Source organism: Lygodium microphyllum, chromosome 7 (genome assembly GCF_053477565.2).
Source record: "Lygodium microphyllum isolate KBCC chromosome 7, Lygodium_microphyllum_v1.1.10, whole genome shotgun sequence".
NCBI lineage: Eukaryota > Viridiplantae > Streptophyta > Polypodiopsida > Schizaeales > Lygodiaceae > Lygodium > Lygodium microphyllum.
In genome coordinates this window covers 70,176,230-70,192,712 of record NC_141141.1, presented here as the reverse complement: position 1 = coordinate 70,192,712, position 16,483 = coordinate 70,176,230, and the positions used below count along the sequence as shown (strand labels likewise).

General features: G+C 37.4%; 1 long non-coding RNA gene across 1 annotated transcript; it reads left to right on the top strand.

The window, feature by feature from the left end:
• Window positions 1–1,195: 1,195 nt before the first annotated feature.
• Window positions 1,196–3,525, top strand: LOC148033569 (uncharacterized). The gene is made up of 2 exons (XR_015691468.1): window positions 1,196–2,373; window positions 3,209–3,525. It is a non-coding gene; the product is annotated as an uncharacterized LOC148033569 (long non-coding RNA).
• Window positions 3,526–16,483: the final 12,958 nt, after the last annotated feature.

Below are 16,483 nucleotides of genomic sequence, written 5' to 3'. Positions count from 1 at the left end.
GTGGAATGTTCTCCTTGTCTTTCCTTCCTTTATGATTTGATTTGGCTGGTTATTGAGTGTTGTCATTGAATTCCTTCTTTTGATCTTCGACATGCAAATTGTGAGATGCCACCTTCTCAAAACGGTCCTCTTTAGCCATCACTTTCCTCTTTTTTAGTGCTTCTTTTTTAGTTAGTTTCACACCCATCTTCTCTTCCTATTTTTGTTTACCATACATGTCGGTTTTTTGATAAATTAGGTTCACCATTCTCTACGGACAATCCTTCTCAAAATGGTTCATCTTGTGACAATGATAGCATGCATTGGGGAAGAAGGCAAATCAGACTTTAATGGTGATCTCCATGTCATCAGGGCATTTATTGGCCATGACTAAGGGATGTTGCCATGTGGCAACACCCTCCCATGCAAGCACCTAGTAATGGCAAGTGTGGTTTCACAGTGGCAATCCTTCTGAAAAGGCACATAAGATAGGAATGAATGGGGGTTCTATATGGAACCCAACTATCTCTTAGTAGTAAAGAATCAAGGGGTCAACATGGAAGTCACGAGCAAAAAGTATAGGGAGAGCTCAGGCTATTCTTTGAGAAGAGGAAGTCTCAGATTCAAGACTAGAAGAAAGTATTCCAAGCTCCTATTGTGTTCTCTTTGTGGAAGCTCAAGCAAAGATATGTGGACATCACATTCATGAAGTCTCCTTTCTTCTTCATGGGGAGAATACCCTCAAAAGATGATTTTGAAAGATGGTTTCTATCTACTTTTTGTGTGAGGCATTCTCCAGTAGCACTGGTTTGTTGGGTGTAGCTTCTTCTACACTTTGGTTCATAGAAATAGATTGGATCCTTAGACATGTAGGGTGACTTCGTTTATGTAATTCAATTGGTCCCTTTGTTTCTCTGATGCTAATACTCTTGGACATGAGTGCCCAATATGGATTTCTTTTCCTAAGCTAGTTGATACGATCCATGGTTAGATTGGAACGTTGGTTGAATCACTTGACAAGGTGCTACATATCCATGTTGCATCGCATGGCAAAAGGCATGTATACTTGGGGTCCGGAGATGCAAGGCCGCAGAAGGAGAGTTGCAAACGAGTGCAAAATGTATAGTAGTTTTTAGCGTTTGGTGGTATGAGGAAAACGTCGTATTAGGTAAGGGTCCGCGCGAAAAAGGAGAGACGTCTACGGTCTCTAGGAAAACTACTACAATGAGGGCGAGAGTTGGTTACGACGTCGAATATGAGAGGAGAGATGGCGTTGTTTGGGAACACGCAGAGCGAGTTTCTGGAGGTGGTGGTGGTGATGCTGCTGGTGCTGCTGTGCGTGTTCGTTCTGCTGCTGGTGGCGTGCGGATGCGCGTGGTGCTACGCCTTCTGGAACGACCCCCTCTGCTTCCTCCCCTTCCCAGGCGCACTAGCCCACCAGCAGCCCCCCGGCATGGCCTCCCGCCCGCCTTCCCGGGCCTCCTCCTCCGCCTCCACCGCCTCCTCTTCTTCTAATTCCTCCAAGGCCTCCTCCGCCAGCAGCCTCAGCTCCCTCAAGTCCCTCTCCGCCCACATACAGCGCGTCGAGTCCCTGAAGCTGCACATGGAGGCCCTCTCCAAATCCAAGAGGGGAAAGAAGCCCCCGCCGCCCTACACCCCTCCTCCCCCACCTTCCACCACCCCTCCTCCTCCCACTCCCCATACCACGCTCTCTGTCACCCCTCCTCCATTACTTCCTCCTCCTCCCCCCCCACCGCCTCTTCCCTCCATTAAGCCTTGTCTTCATAAGCCCCTACCCAAGCAAGACATCCCCTCTTCTTGTTCCTCTCTTAGGGCCTAAGCCATGTCTCTCACACTTCGCCTTACTCGACCAAGGCCCTAATCCATAGCCCCACCATTCACCTTCATGAAAGCACCATCTATCATCCACTCATCCCTCCTCACTCGCCACAGTTAACCTTGCCTAAAAAAAGGTCCAAATTTACATAGGGCTTAGCACGTTTAGATACTCTAATTCAATATTGGAGTATCTAAATAGCAATGCAACTTAAGGGCCCAATTGCCACCCCTAATGAAAACACCTTGTGAGGGCCATACCTAACTAGCAATGCAACTTAAGGGCCTAACCAAAACTTACCAGCCCGAATGAAAACACCTTGTGAGGTCTATACCTTCGAATTCAATGCAACCTATATCCTCTTCTCCTCAATTAATGAACATTGTCACATGGGTGCACATCACTCATCGTGTCTTGATCTCTCTCACACGTAGAATGGTTTCTTGCGCACCCTTTTGTTTGGAAGCATTATTCCTAAACTCAAGTTTACCTTCTAAGGAGGGGCAATCGAAGGCTTCATAAACCCAATCTTGAACCACACTCTTCAAACTTTACAGGTACAACAATGTTATTGTAGAAATTAAATATATGATTAGTGTTTCCTTTTATGTGTGTAAAATTGGGAAATTCATAAGTTAAGATGACATTCATAATCATTTTGTCTCCAAGTTCTTAGCTTAACCAAGCAAAAATGCCTTTCTTGGACATCAAGATGCGTTCTAATATCAATTTTTCCTACTTACATAACAATAAGATGAGATAAAATGTTTTAAGCTTTGTTAATATTCAAAAAAATGATAAACTAAAAAGTGCCAATCTTGTTATATGAAAGTTATAGTGGAACCCTAAATAAGGGATAATGTGTTTCATTGATTGGCATGCATGGCTTGGATACATGTACTCTAAGATTTCACATGCCCAATTAATCTTTATCTTTGCTATTTTTCTTTATTATTTTGTGGTAAAAAAGGATATTTATTAACAAGATTTAGACTTGCTCCTAGTGTTTCACTTCCAAATTTGACATGATCAATATTAAATTGTGTGAGAAACTTGATACCAAAATAAGCTAACATACATTTCTAGAACATCCATTTCTAAATCTTTGCATAAAATATAGGTGACAACCTTAATGTGGAATACTACTATATACGATGTTATAGAAACATAATTAAAAGCCATAGTATGAAAGGATATTTCATACATCCTATGCTTTAGCAAAAGTCCCTTCTAACCCACACCTACATTGGTAGGAGGTATATGTAGGCCTATAAAATCTTCTTAGCTAAACATTAGCATTATATAGATCTAAGTGTAGTTTGATGATTGAGTCTATACTTTAAGGCACATAATTCAAAGTGTACATACTAAAACATGAGTTAACTTTTGCAGGCTCAAGTTTGAAAATGCTTGTATGGACAAGTTGAGGAAAGTCTTCACAATTTGGTGATCCTTAGTTTATGATTCAACATCAATGGTTTGGTGATGCATAGCCTCTCCAAACAATGATTCTTGCTGGTTCAAGTTGAAGAATTTGGCACATTCTCAAAGCATTTTTAAATCATGTTTGATGTACATTTTTATCTCTCATGGTTGACTTTGTGCATTTCTCTTATCTATGATTGTTGAGACCACCTCCATTTGAGAACACGTTTATCTAGTCATGATATATGATTCTTCCATGTGTGCCACTTTTGTGTACTACTTGTCTTGCCGATCTAGCAAAATCTATTAAAACATTACCATTATAGTTCATGTTATACCTTAGCTAATTTACATTTAGAATATGGAGGCCAAATGTATTCTACAAGGAGGTTCTATATAGGAAGACTTACATGCACATAAAGCTTAATATGTATGTGTATGTGTAAAATGGCATTAGGCTTGGCCCATGCTATCGAGCATGCCATGTTTGAAAGAAGTATGAGTGATTCCTAGGTGTATGACTCAAGTTTTGATCACGCTAATGTAGTAAATACTCTCGCTCTCCCTCTCTTTTCATGAGATGTGTATTCATGTGTTTTTTGTTATTATATGTATGGTTATAGGCATGTATAATTGAAAGAATATGCATTTCTCACATGTAGTTAGTGGTTCTCTAAAATGAATGAGGAGTTTCTTTTCAATACTATGCTTGCAAAGAGTAGTATTTATATGACTAGAATATAGTGTTAGTCAAGTATCTGCATCTACATCCTTATGCTATAGTAGCTTCAAAAAAATAAATAAATTGGTTCTAGTATTTACTATAATTAGATTCAGTAGTGTTTATATTCATATGTCCCATAGTTAGAATTTTCTAGACATAAATTGTAACTAGTAGCTTAGTACATTAATATTGAGAAGACTAATCAAAGAGTTTTAAAGACAATAAAAACCTATCAATAATGCTGCTAGTGATGTCAACCTGGCTGTGCAAACATGTATATGCACAATTTAAACTTGACTTTGTTATCCATAACATTAGGCCTAATAATATTTTAGCATTTCAATCAAGGGAGCATATACAACACCAATCAATAATGCATAAAGCTTTAGACCATCTAGTTAAAGTAATCCAAAAACAAGTGTAACTGCTGCTACTTAGTCATACGATACCTAACATAGTTACCTCAATTTATGATTTAAACCATTAGCACCAATATGTCCTATAGTTAACCTTGCTTATTTCAAGACTATTATTGAGATCAAGGTGAGACTGGTGTTCATTGTTTTGCCTGGCTAAAATAGGTAGCTATGCTTTTTTCTATAATAAACTATTAAGGGTGCTACACTTTCAATGATTTCAAAATTTTAGGCCTTAATAGCCTACATCATTACCTATCCTAGTGTGTGCATTTCTCATAATATAATAATCTAAATCATCTAAGAAATTAGCCATATTTTTTGCATCCCCAAAAATAACCGGATATGTAGTTTCTTTCTGCATAGGTCTAAGTGTAAAGACTTAATTTGTGCCAATCCCAAGTCTGTATAGTAGTCACAACCAATTCATGGCATTCCTTTGGTCTTATTGAGATATGCTACTGCAATCATAATTGGACAAACTCTGAAAGCAATAAAGATGGCTTATACATGTAGCAATGGACATGGTTTATACCTATAGCAATAATTACTATCATTAAATATATCCCCCAACCTATGTCTTGTAAAGAAACATATTGGCCGCCACAACTCCAATAAGTCAAGCTCCAAATATTACTAATTGCCTTATGGCTGAAGGTTTAGCTATCTAGGTAAATTTAGAAGGTTTATATTTGCAATTATTAAAATATGGATTGTATACAATAGCAATAACACCTTAGTAAATCTTGTTTTTTTAAATTACCTACTAGAAGTCCATGGTCAACAATTCATGACCTAACTTAGTAATATCATAATATGAATTGACTTAGTAGCTTCATAATGTGGACTGCTGCATATTTGAGGTCACAGTTTGACATGCAACACTATAATTTCCTATTGGTAATCAATGGTAGACTCATGACTTAACTCAATAGCCACAATTAACTTATTACTTGATGTAGTATCCTCATAATATGGAATGTTGTACATGAGGTCACAATTTATATCAATTTCTAGTTTAAGTAAATTTGAATTGATTAGGCAAGTAGTAGTATACTAGAGCATGCAACAGTCTTTACTGTTATCCAAAGTACCAACTAGAAGCCCCAAAACAACAAGTTTAAGCTCAAAGAAACTTTATGCATGCATTAGTACTTATTTGTAGCAATATAAACCTGAACCTATACCATGCAGAGATATTTATTTAGTGAAATAATCTACTATCTACTTTAGGCTAGGTTGCAATTATTCCAAATGCATACTATCCATAACCATTACTCAATTAAGTTAAAGATATAATATAAGGTCTAATAATACAAATTTAGGTTAATTATATTCAATGACTAATCCTAGAGGACTAGTCAAAACTTTTAGTAAGTACTCAAAGTCATCTACAATGATGTATTATCATAAATCCTCCCATACCATGATGCTAATCTGGTCATTGTATTTATAGATCACCAATCAAGGTACCTTATATGTAGTGGTTCATAATGGAGGCTTTTACCAAGACTATTTACAACCACTAAAGGATTTAGATACATCTAAGGGATACCCCATAGCATTTTTCATAATAAAACCCATTTGTTAATAGCATGATTATGCTACTCCATGCACTCTAGATGATAGCATCATATCCTAGTAATACCTCCTACTTTTGTACAAAATTCCTATTTTGCAAGATTTATCATTACTTTAGTAGTGTCACATATTTACAGAGCCATTCAATGACTGTCCCATAATGCACAGTGTCAGAATTTAGGGGCATAATTTATGCTAAATGCTGATGCAATTTCCAAACATTATTTTTAGCATTTGTTAGTATATATGCACATTAAATTTTTAGACATGTACTTATTAGAATGTCAATACTCAACAATTCCTATAACACTACACCCTATGAAGATTGCCAAAGAATGTAATTTTTGACAACCAGTAGTAAGATCATCAATTAAAAAAAGCATTGAAGTATCCTAGGTTAACTGAAATAAATGAAAATAGAACTCTCAATTGCTGAGAACATATGAAATCCAACCTAAAGGTTCAGGGACGACGAGGGCACCAAAGCCATTGAGAAAAATGCCCAAGAAGGCTGATGAAGACTGTACACAAAACAATAGTAGATAAAGAAATGATTGAAGCAAGTAGTTGCTTGAATTGCAGCCTCTCCATTAAATAGTCAGATGTCTTGTAGATCACAACAGTAAATTAAGAACTTACGGAGAGATTTATGGAGAGCATCAAGGGCATCCCCCCACCGCTTAGATGCTACATAAGAAATCTCCCTCATTGAATGAAAGGAAACCATAATGATTAAGCCATACATGGCTTTTTGCATGCTTGAGTGCTTTATAGTATGAATCTAACTTCCCATAAGCAAGTGTGCATATGTGTGAGTATAAGTGCTTGTGAGTGTGCATGTTTGAATGTATGTTTTAGTACGTGTGTGTGTGAACACAAGCCTATACTACAAGGATGTGTGTGTATTCCATCCCATTTCTAAGGGTAAGGCCACAAGGTGGGGAGTAAGGGTCACCAAGTGGCCTTACTCCCCACCAAGTAGCAAAATAACCTTGTGGATGTCTATCCTACTACCTCGAAATGAATTCTTTTTCAAAAATTCAATAATGTGTTTAGTTATTATGTTTTTACAAAAACCATTCTTTTGAAAGAGGAAAATCAAATATGAAAAATCTTGAAATGCTAGGTAAGCGAATGAAGCATTGTATAAAATGGGGAGCACTTGAGAGATACATAGCTTTTGTGGCATGCATCTAGGTCTATTACTTTGTGCATGTATATAACCAATACTTTGACATGGCAATTTATCTTTCTTCCAAGCTATAGATGATGAAAAGTCACCTATGCATGGTTTGATCAGTGTAATTATTGTGTTTAGAAATGTGGTACTAGATGTCTTATATGTGTTTTTAATGGATATGATATACAGTGGGTATATGCTCATATAGTCATCTTGAGATAAGGACCTACTAATATTCAAACAATCAACAATGAACATGTTATTTATAAAGCATAGGTCATCCATAAATTGAAATGATCATTTGAAGGTTGTCAAACTTCTTATACCTGGAAAGTTTCTTAATAAACTCAATTTCAAAGAAGTAGAGATATAGCTTACACCGTAATAGGGAACAAGCATATCCCATAGGGATGCCTTATACTTGTTCTTTAATGGTATGCCCACCACAAACAAAGCAATTTTCTAGGACTTCTTGATTTACTTCAATGAATTTCTCAAGGGACAAGAATACTTCTTTTTCTCTTTTGGTCATTTTGATCGAGTTTCTATACTTTCTCAACTTCTTGGAAAATTTAGTTAGGCCAATCGTAGCCTCCATCAGACTATTAGAGCCATGGTGTGGAATAGCTTCATAGCAGGAAGTAATGTCAAACATATGTATGGAGTAAATTTCTTATGGTAAATTGCTTAAGAAGTTATATTGATTCTAGATTATCTAGTAGGAATTAGTCTAGATTTTTGAAAATGTAGATATGTCTTTATGTAGTCCTTCATTAAAATCTTGGATAACAATATCCAAAGCATTTAGCAAATTTGCTAGTAGAGATGTGATTGAAGAGAACAAACAATCATGGGCATTAGTAATCCATCTAAAGGATTTTTAATGAATTTTGTATATACCCATAATGATGGGAATTGAGATATTTTATGGGGTGGCCAAAATAAGTTCCTTTAGGAGAGGAAGCCAACATGTAAAAATGTCTATTTCCTTGGGATCATTATTAACAAGCTCAGGCCCTTCAATTCTTTTTAATACTGCAAGTCTAATAAGCTTTTTACACATGAATATGGGAGTTTGTGTAGCTTTATCTAGTCCAAATATAAAAATATGTTTTGGTATGTAATCCAATTCATCCAGAGGTCTTTCATCAATACACCATGGTTATTGATTTTGATTGTGCCATGGAAATTTTCTATGAAACTTTTCTAGTACGATAATTTTAAGACAATTTCTATGTTCTTGGCATAAGTGGATATTAAGGCTAGGGCAAAGATCTTGCCATCCTTTCCATAATTCATCAACTAGGTTGAATGGATTAAGAGGTACAAGTGGAATATGATTAAGGCATTTTCTAAAAAGTCCAATAAGAAGAGGATGATGAAAAATGTGTACATGGTCAATAATAGCATGTATGCCATACTCATCCATGTTTCTACAGAATGGTTTGAACCTTTTAGAGACAATAAATTTACAATTATCATTTATATAAAGGTTCTTCAAACACCTCTTTGGGTTTATATGCAAAAGTTACCAATATATCGAGTAAATTTCCAATCAAAAGCTATATGAATGTTGAGTAACTTCTCTTTAATACCAAAGTTTTTAGCTATTTCAAGAAACTCTTCTCTAGGTTTATGAAAATCAAATCCTTTGTTAATAAATAGAATGATAATAAACCTTTTCCTATTTCTTTTTCTCTTACAAAATTTAAAATGCTACTTATTGAAATGAGTGATCTTATTGATTCAAATTATCTAAAAATTCGAGAGCCTTGGTAATCTCTTGCATGTCCATAGTACCTCTATATTGTCTGGGTTTCTTAGAAGTTGAAGATCCTTGACTAGAAGAAGTTGAAGATAGTGTCCTCTTATTGTTCAGTTCTTCCTTAAATTGTGGTTGTAATATAAGCTCAATGGTATTTGCTATGGGTGTATTGGCTAATTTAAGTAAGAGGATTGTACCAGAAGAAGAAGAATAGAGGTTTTTGATAGCCTCAAGCATGCAAGAATGGAAGTAATAATAGATTATGAGAGTAGACCTAATCTCCATCGAGGTAGTGGAAACCCAATGGATAAAGGCAAACATTTTTGCAAACCTAGATGAGAAAGGGAAAAATTTGGAAGACTTTAGAATACAAACCAAAGTTACTGGTCAACTCATATAATAGAAGTAGAAAAAGGTTTATTAGAAGCACCACATTAGCATTTGATAAATGGTCAAAAGGTATTCCAACAAATTTTAATGATTTTTTTTGGGTTTAGTTGTTTTATCTGCATTCAATGCACCTTTGGTTTGTGCCATGAAATGTTGGCTTGAACACTTTGTGTGGTCAAGTTTAGATCATCTAATAAGATAAAGGTAAAATGGAAAATCGACTGACAAAAGTTGTTGGGATTGTATAGTAGAGGATTTACATTGGTTAATTGCTTCTTGGGATAGATTACAATTAAGTGCCAAGGATTGAATAGAGAAGGGGCTACATTGGTTGACTACCTCAAAATCCCACAAGTTATGTTCAAGTCGAATTGAAACTAATTCAAGTTGTTTGGGAGGAAGAAGTGGGACCACTCCAACAAATGTGGGCACAATCCTATTTGACTCTTTTTGAGTTGCTTTCTCAATGAGGGATGAAATAGTTTTTTCTTCTTTTGGGTCTAAAAGATTTAGATTGATCAAGGGAATATCTTTACTCTCTATTGCAATGCAAGGAAGAGGAAATAAGGGTAGACCATTGACTTGGTATAGTTTATTTACTATGTCAGGTAGTGAGGATACATAAAACTAAAGATCATAGGCATTTCACAATTTATGCTAGGAAGAGAGACCAAGTGTCTCATGAGATAGTTCACTTGGGAGTTTGGCTCTTTGCGAGGTTTGACCAAAAGGACAATCTAGTCATTAATAGAAGCTACTTTTAGGGTTGAAAGGGAATGGTTAAGAAATGCTTGAGCCTCAAAATCAAGTAGTTTTTAATGAAAGTTAGGGCCTTTATAATATGCCAAGATAGATTGCATGGCAATGGGTGGGGTCTCAAGCTCATTCAAAGTAGTACTATGACCCAGTTTAACCGGTGAGGAAATCCATGTGTACTTCAAAAATAGAACATAATTTAGAATATGAGGGCATACTTAATTCTTAAATATGTATAGTGTTAACCTAGCTAGAGGTTAAGAAGGATAGTGGGAGTGTTTGTGTTTGTTATACCAATTCCCTTCAAACAATTAAATTATACATATTTAAGAAAAAAGTATGATAAGGAAAAGCCTTTATATTAACTTCCAATTGTCTTTGACAAGTATATTTATCAAAATATGATGTCTCACACAAAAGGAAGATAGAATGTCTTCAATTGGAATCTTGGGCAACTACAATCAGCCACACCTGGTATCACAAGGCTAGAAATTGTACTTGCATCCATATAAAAGAAGAAGGTTTTGAACCTAGACTGGTAATACATATTGCAGGTGTTATTTGTTAGAAGTATAGCATAGAACCCTATGTAAGAAAGGGTGCATGAGGGAAGGTGAGGTGTGAATGGACTAGAGGATAGGGAAAAACCTAACCTTAGCTTGTAGTGGCTACATAAACAACCCAAAGGTCACTTTCAATGTAGATGAGAGAGTGTATTCTAGTTGCACTTGAGCAACTTACTAAGCAAGATCTTTTTCTTATACTTGAGCTCTCTTCTCTCTCTTGTGCACACATTTCCATGTTGCCACTCTGACATTTCAACATGGTATCAAAGCCACCTCTAATCCATTAAGATTGTCACAATCACATCTTGACCTAAGTGCACAAGTGACCTTCACTCTCCATCTTAACCTCTCAAGCTCCATAGGACCTGGTGAGGGCACATGAAGCTCTTTTGGAGACCTCTTCCCCCAACTCATGATACAACATCCTAGCATGTGAAACCTCCACATTGCATGTTCTATGGCCCAACATTGCTCATTTTCCAAAAAAAGGTACAATTTGGACATCATGATGTTCAATGAGGTGCTGTGTGCTGTAGGAGGTGCAAGGCTAGTGGCTTTCATGAGGCTTTGGTAGCTCCCTAAGTGAGCCTCATAACCCTAAAATGGTTTGGCATAATTCTCTTTTGCTACTCACACAAAGAAAAACCATGTGGGTCATGGTAGCCCCATGAAAGCTTCATTTGCAGACTTTAGGGTTTTCTTAAAATCAATCATCATTTCAACTCTATTAGTGATTCTAATCACTATCAAACAATTTTATGTTCCCATTGCAAGTTTGAAGACTCATCCTTGTGTTAGGGGTAAAGGCGCCTATGTCTGAAGACTCATCCTTGTGTTAGGGGTAAAGGTGCCTATGTCTGGCTGCCCATGTATTAAATACATTGATAGTACCCACACCACATATTAGTTATCCACACATCTATACCCTGCAGTGGCAAGCACCCATTACGGTTACTTCGTTCTTTATTCTTTCAGTGACATTTGAATAAAGGGAAGGTGTGACTATTGGAATTCCCACATCTTCTCTCTCTCTCTCTCTCTCTCTCTCTCTCTCTCTCTCTCTCTCTCTCTCTCTCTCTCTCTCTCTCTCTCTCTCTCTCTCTCTCTCTCTCTCTCTCTCTCTCTCTCTCTCTCGCTGTTGCTCCTTCCACCGTAGCTCTTGCTTCTGCTCTGTGCTTCCACTTTAAAGCTCACTCCCTTCAATTGGTATTAGAGCCATCTAACTCAAAATCTTGAACCCTTGCTTTCGTTTGTGGAGAATACCTACAGTTCATAGTTTTCATGGCAGCCATGGCTTAGCTTGAAGTGGTATGAATTATGGTTCACTTGCTTCTAAGCTTGTCTAGGCATTTCCAGAGCTTCATTGAGCTCCCCTTGTGTCCCATTGGCATCAGCACAACCAGCAGTAGGCCTAGGATAGCAAGTACAATTTGGGCTGACTAGGGTACCCCTTCCTAATAAGATTTGATTCATCCCACCTCATCTCTAGCTTTTGACATTGCTCCTAGCCTTGGGCAATCAATTGATATCATACCCAACACCTTTGTATGAGTTCAAGCATTAATTGAAGCTATTGGGTTCAACCGTTGGATCACAATTTATGACAGTTTACTATAATACAATTTTGGATAGCACTTCCCTCATTGTTTGGAGGTCACTTATGCTTCTTGAGATGTCTATATGATGCCAGATCACTTGTGGATGCTATGTTAATGTCTTGGAATGCTATTGAACTGATTTGAGCACTCGTTTGCTTAGTTTTATAGAGGTTTTCATTACTTTAATAAGCAAGGATAAATGTTATTTTATCAGAGAAACTTCATACCTATCACTCATTGATGCTTACTGACTAATTGACATGCTACCTACACTAATATCTATGGTTGATGCCACATACTTGGCTATGCTTCCTAGAATGCTCTTGGGCCGAGATTGAAGCTTGGTCTCATTGATTCTGATTGTCATTTCTCATAGTAAGCATTCATTTGAGACACTTCATGCCTCTCATCATTGGAAGATACATGAGTCATTTGTTAGATGTATTCTGATATGGATGCTACATGCTTGGTTGTGTTATGACGCACATTGAGCTTCGCATTTGACGTGCACTTGGGCTATCTTGGAGCTTGGACACTTGACATTAGCTATGATTTATCTCCTTGGATGTTATCATAAGAGCTTTGCCAACTATATTGGGTTTGCTACTCCTGATGCCTGCTACATGAATCTTGGATGTATGGATGCCACTCACTTGAGATTTTGAGCTTTGCTTGCTCATCTAGTATTTGGCTTTTGTTCTAGTGTGGGAGTTGCTACTAGACAGTTGGATGTGCTTCAAAGCATTTGGTCTATGTAGTTAAGCTTGAGCTTATTACAGTGAGACCGTGGGACTCATTATGACATGTACATGCTCTCTTAATACTCATTGGATGTAGTTACCCTACTGTGGGTTGATTTGATATTTTGTCTTGGACTTGGCACTTATGTTTGTCAGAGTATTGTCAATGGTACTTATATGCTTATGGGTTATGTTGTGAGCCTTGCTCAGTGGGTTATGCATCTAGTAGTTCTCTTCATTTACCTTGAGACCTACCTTGTGCATGACGTCTATGCCCCTTGCATGTATGGTTACTGACACATTACAGTTGTGACAAACTTTGGTGCTAGTTGTTCTTGGCTTTTCTTTTCTTGGTTTCTCACAGCTGATTGTTTGAATATTGCTGCAATTTATTACAACAACCTGCCATTTTAGTTCTATGCATTCTATTTGAGGGTAGTCACTTGGATATGATAGTTTCTTGCCTCTAGTTTGGGGATAGCTCATTACTTTGACAGTAACCCTTGTTTTTCAGCTTGATTTGGTTGTGATTTTGGGGCTGATTTTTGCAGGTTATTATAGTAGCTTGATTTGCCCTTTTGTGTAGTTTCTTGGTCCCATTATGGATGGTGCTTCTCATGATAGTGCTATATTTAATATTGATAGGTTGGATGGCACCAACTACAGCTATTGGAAGGCCCAAGTTTGGCAAGTTTTAGTGCAAAAAATATGGATGGTGCTTCTCATAATAGTGCTATATTTAATATTGATAGATTGGATGGCACCAACTACAGCTATTGGAAGGCCCAAGTTTGGCAAGTTTTAGTACAAAAAATATAGATTAAGCCTTTGAAACATGAGGGTGTCAAGCCTAAGAATATTGATGCAGATGATTGGGCTGAATTGGATGAGCTACATAAGTCCACGATCATTTTGTCACTCTCTAAGCAAGTTTTCTATAATGTTGTCTCTGATGGGCAATGTGCATTATGGGATAAGATTCGCAATGTCTATGACAAGAAGTGCCCTACTTCCTAAATGTATTGGTTGAAGCAACTCATGAAACTTTCATGAAGGAGGGCACTTCCATGTTAGCCCGCTTAATTGAGTTTCATTCTATTCTCATCTTCACAAGGGATTGAATTCAAGGATAATATCCCTCCCTTATTCCTCTTGATTACATGATTGAATCATGGGATACATTTCATACTGCTATGTATGTAAATATACCTACTGATGGGTTTAAGTTGTAGGATATAGAGGGTGCACTCTTGAATGAAGAGGTTGATAGAAAGAACGTCGATGCTTTCTACACCTCTCATGCTTTGACTGTCAGAGGCCATAATGGTAGGAATGGTAATGACCATCATGGGAGAGACTCTTAGCAATCTCATTCTCAGTCATCATGAGGACAATCTCACAATAATTCCTATGGCCATAAGTCCTTATTAACTTGTCATTACTGTGGGAAAGTAGGTTATATTCAACCACAATGCCATAAAATATGCGAGGATAAGCACAAGGAAAAGGGAAAGAGTAAAGTGCACGACAAGAATGATGCTTGTAGCATTGTCCCTAGCAAGTTTAGCATTAATATTAAAGAGATTAATATTGTATGGATGGATTCTAATGATGTTTTCATACTTGCAGCTTCTTCACTTGATACTTCACAGCTGATTGATGCTTCATTAGGATATACTTAGTGTTGGTTGATAGATTCAAGGGCTTCCTTTCATGTGACCCCTCATAGAGAGTGGTTTCACTCCTATCGCAGTATGACTAGATCTATCCATTTGGGTAATGACCTAGGATTAGAGATAGTTGGTATTGGTGATGTTCAGTTGCAGTTTGGTTCAAGAAACATTTTACTCTTTATGATATACGCCATGTATCGGCTCTCATAAGGAGCCTTTGGATGATGCAAGTAATGTGATCTCTTTTGGTGATTACTCATGAAGATTACCTTTGGGAATCTTGTCATTGCATGTAGTGCTAAGTCCAATACTCTCTACCCGTTGCTTGTATCTGGGTCAACTGACCATGTTTTTTAGCAGTGGATGTAGTTTCGCATGTGTCTCTTTGGCATCATCGGCTTGGGCACATATCTTTGAAAGGAATGAAAATACTTACCCATTTGCAATATCTTTCGTTCCTTGACTATAAGTGTTTTGAGTCTTGGGATCATTGTTTATATGACACGTAGACACGTAATACAGATAAAAATTTTGGTATGACACACATGGGTAAGCCTTTGGCTCTTGTTCATTTAGATCTATGTAGTCCCACGCTCTGCAAGTCATTTGGTGGTGTGAAGTATTTTGTTACCTTCATTGATGACTATACACATAAGGACTTGGCATACCCTATTAAGTAGAAATCATAAGTCTTAGCTACATTTTACTTGCTCTCATTGAGAGCTAGTCTAGGTATAAGAGGCTAAAATGCCTAAGGTCAGATAATGGGGGTGAGTATATCTATAAAGCCTTTGACTAGTTTTGTGACGAGAGAGGTATTAAGTGTCAGTTGATTGCTCTTTACACCCCATCCCAGAATGGCATGGTTGAGTGTATTTATAGGACAATTCAAGAGTGATTCAGTAGTATGGTTAGCCAAGTACGCTTATCATGATATTTTTGGGTTGAGGCAATAACTACCACCGTACACTTGATTAATCGGTCCCCATGTACTACTCTCGACTATCAAGTTGTAGAGGAGCTATGGTATGACAAATCTCCATCATATGCTCATTTGCATGTCTTTGGTTGTGAGGCTTTTTGCCTTGTGGGACAAGCTCGACAAGCTGGATCCTAAGTCTATGAAATGCATCTTTCTTGGTTATGGGAATGCAAGTGAGATGAGCTATCTCCTATTAGATCCACAGGATTGGAAGGTTATCCATAGCCATGATGTTGTTTTCCATGCAAGTGAGATGAGCTATCGCCTATTAGATCCACAGGCTTGGAAGGTTATCCGTAGCCATGATGTTGTTTTCCATGAGGAGAAAATGCATAAGTAGCTTGCGCATGTCATTGAGGTATGAAGGGTGATATTTCAAGTGGATCCTCCTACTAATGTACAACTAGCTAGATAGCGAGTGAGTAGCAACTCATGCTCCAATGGCCCAAGCTCCTGTGATGCTCCACAAGATGTACATGCCCCACAATCAGTTTTGAGATGAACTACTAGAGATAGACAATAGCCTAGGTTGTTTGCACCCTCTATAGATTATGTTATGGTGACAAATGTTGGTGAGTCTCTTACTTATGATAAGGCCATGCACAGAGGTGATAGTCACTCTTGGGAGAGGGCTATGCAATCAGAGTGTGACTTACTATAGAAAAATCATACGTGGGATTTGATTTCTTTTCCTAGTCAAAAGCATGCTTTGACATGTGGGTGTACAAGCTAAAAAGTACCCTTGGACACCCCAAGATGGTATACAAGAATAGATTGGTTGCTAAGGATTTCAAGTGGAAGCATGGTGTGGGCTTTGATGAACTCTTTTCTCATGTTGTCAAGATTACTACCCTACACTTGGTACTCACTT